The sequence below is a fragment of the Rhagoletis pomonella genome, unplaced genomic scaffold, assembly GCF_013731165.1.
Source record: "Rhagoletis pomonella isolate Grant_MI unplaced genomic scaffold, Rhpom_1.0 Rhpom_scaffold_00823, whole genome shotgun sequence".
NCBI lineage: Eukaryota > Metazoa > Arthropoda > Insecta > Diptera > Tephritidae > Rhagoletis > Rhagoletis pomonella.
The window spans coordinates 10,741-14,493 of record NW_023459377.1 but is presented as its reverse complement, the minus strand read 5'-3'; positions in this window follow the sequence as shown (position 1 = coordinate 14,493).

The following is a 3,753-nucleotide window of genomic DNA, read 5'->3' as shown; positions in this document are numbered from 1 at the left end:
ACTCATATTAACCTAACTATCTCCTACACAACCACCATTTTCCAAGCATCGAAAATTGTCACCTTTGTTGCCATGACTTTCATCATTACCACACAAAGAACCACCATTTTGAAAAATTGCCCCTGAATTTAAAGTGATGCTATCGTCGCCATCATTAAAACCACCAGCTTCAGTTCTACCACCATTTTGAAAAAACAGCGTCCTATAAAGAGAGGCCCTTGGAATAAGCATCCCTTCCAAAGGAATCTTATTAACCTGACTTCTACAATCCTCATCCGAAAAACCATCTCCACTTTCTAAATCCATGTCATATTTGAGCCTCCTACCCGAGGCCTTATTACCCTTTCTCCTAGCCCTAGGCTTGACTGTGGACCCACTCACATCAGGTAGCAAATCCCCAGTCATGCCCACATCACCAGACGCCGAAGCGTCCATCTCTATAAACCAATGCTGCAACTTCCACAAATAAATGTATATGAACTGCTGTTAGGAACTTACCAACAAGAAAGAAAAAAATTTTCCACTTCCAAGAATTGAATGTACGTAGAATAACAGCCCGATTCTGTGTACTTGATAAATTTAAAATCTTTATAATTGGTCACTTTTTTATTATTTATCAAGAATTGGTATTCTAGCACAGAAATCAAAAGCTCTTTTCTTGATAAATTATCAAGATTGAAAGTGCTATTGACAAATTGAAATTTCATGTGAAATGTATAAATTTTGTATCATAATAAATTTGTTTCTAACAATTAAATACTCCATGTGCCGGCATTTGAACCTGCGACACACGGAATTATAGTCGACATCTCTACCTACTCGGCTACGGCAGTCAAAAGCTTTTTCGCTTTTAAATTCATATTTTTCATATGTGACAATGAAATCAGTTCCACTCATGTGGAAATCAGTTCCACTAATGTGGAAATCGTAGAGCTTTTTGTTTTATAAATATTGACACAGAATGCGAACGAAGCTTTTACTTGATAAAAAATCTTGATGAAATTTCTTTACAAAAAATTTATCAAGAAAACATAGAATTGGGCGGTAAATATAGTTAAAAACAAAACTTAGCTTAAAATGCACAAATTATTAGAAAACCAAAAATTAAAGAAAATTTAAGCACAAACGCAAAAGTTATTAACTAAATGAAATTTAAAATTTCAGCACTTGCACCGAAGACAATCCAATTTTTCCGCTGCAGGTAAAACACAACTTATCGCTACCACGTAATTGTTACTAAATATTTAACAATTAACCCTTATAAAAGTGTTCTTTAAATAAGTTTCTATTCGCAAACAATCTGCGAACACACAATTGTTGAGCGATGGCCGCGAAGTATGTAATGCCAGACGCGTTGAAAACCTTACCCAAAAATACTTTGTTAGGCATTCCGAAATATAAAGTTATAACGTATACGAATTTCAAAGTAAAACAATATTATATTACAAAGTGAAAATTTTTAATGAGAAATCGCACAATTTTTTGTTTTTAATTTTCGCTTGCGGTGCTTTTTTTAATACAAAACTTTAATAAATATTGAAAATTTGCGGAGTTTTTTTTTAAATAATTTACTTCAATATACATATATTGAAAGTTTTTAATAAAAAATGGGGGTGCTTAAAAAAATCAATACTTCGATTTATTGCAATTTTTATCAATACTTTGATACATATATAGTGAAAAAATGCACTCGAAAAACGTGCGTTTTGATTGTTTCCGTTTTCAGTTGGTATTTCGACGTTTTTTAGGATGTGTGGAAGCACCGAAGCTTCAGTTCAATCGCTCTACAAAGGAAAAAGTGAGGTTGAATTTGCCTTTTTTCAACGTTTTCAAAAATTTTCCCAAAATGAGTGAAGTACAAAGTCTGTTCGATATATTTTTTTTTTTGAAGGAAACTACGTACCTGCAAAGACATTCCTAAAAAACAACACGATTATTTACTAACTTCAAACTGGTACTTTGTTATACTAAAATATCAACTTATATGCAAATTTATTGAATTTTCCTTAGTTTTGCGCGAAGTTAAGAGATTTATTCTTTTTTTTTTGTTGTATGAACAATATTCTTATAAAAATTCACACATGTATAGAAATTTATAATTTGGTGTGATTTTTATTTCAATTGTAGTTGTTGTTTTAAGTAATTTAGAAATATTATCATTAAAGTTTCGTTTTATGAAAATTTTTATATATGAAATTATACATTATTTTGTTTTTCTAAATAGAAAATTTCCAAAAATACAGCATTAAAATTGATGTCGTTTGTTACATGTCGTCACCATATCGCCAGAAGCATGAATGTGCAAAGTTATCACTTTTGATGTTCTATGTTATACCAGAATACTCAGAATACCAGGATACTCAGAATACCATGCGCACACGGAAACCGCATATATTACAATTTGCATAATATAGAGTTAACTTTAGTAAAAAAAACTTTCAAACTTCATTTCCTAAAATGTAAATTTTTACACATTCATGTTTCTGGCATACGGGCGACGATATTGTGTATATAATTGTACGATCAAATGAACTTACCTGAGTGAAGCTCGATCGTAATTATACTAGCTGTCTCGTCCGAAGAGATCAATAACTCGTAGTAACGCCAGTTGCCAGATCTAGTCACAACATTTCACAATTCTAAAAGAATTACTAAAATTATCCATAAATATGACTTCTTGATTTGGAATTTTAGGGTGGGTGGGTTTGATCTCTTCGGACGAGACAGCTAGTATAATTACGATCGAACTTCACTCAGGTAAGTTCGTTTGATCGTACAATTATACCACACTGTCTCGTCCTCGAGATCAATAACTCGTAGTTATTTACAAACTCATGAGATTTGTCTAAAATGTTTTATTTACTTCAAAGTACTTATTTATTGATTCGCACATTAAGAATGGAACCTGCCAAATTTGCTTCACTAACAATTGGTCGATTATAAAATCGGGCAAATGTCTCTGAATCTTTCGTCCATCCTGCAGCCTTACGGATGCTCTCAACATCTACGCCATTCCTGAACGCCGCTGAAGTGGTTGCATGACGTGTACTATGCTCTGTAAATTGATGCACGTCCAAGCCACTCTCCTGCATGGTTTGCTTTATCCATCTACTAATTGTTTGCGACGACGCTTCACGATGAGGCTTTTTAAAAGTGATTAAGAGATTGTTCTCGGTTTGAGTTCTCAAACTCTTTGTTCGGTCTAGGTATGCTTGTAGAGTCGTAACTGGGCAGATTCTATCATTCTCAGTAAACATAGGGATGACCAAATTAGGTTGTATGCCGCCTACCCTAATTTTATCAGGAATTTTTATTACTGCTGAACCAGCATTAAACTTTATTTTTGAAATTATTATTTTGGATAAAGTTTGAACCCTTTGCGCCGTCACTAACGCCAAGAGGATAGCAAGCTTCTTAGAAAGACGATCAAGATCTAATTCACTGTTCGGTCCCCGACTTGTCAGAAAATCTAAAACAATACTTGGGTCCCATGTCTGATCGTATTTGGGACGTTGCGGTTTTAATACTGACATCCCTTTGCAGAATCTTCTAATTGTTGGATCTCTCCCAATATCCCACGTTGACAATAATGATATAGCAGACCTGTAGGTATTAAGAGTTCCATATTTATTTTTTCCGGTCGCTAACGGTGACAAAAATTCCAACACTGCCGACATCGTCGGTTCAAAAGGAGAAAGTGCCTTGATCCGACAAAATTCATACAAGGAAATTATTGGCTTATTGTACTGCTTC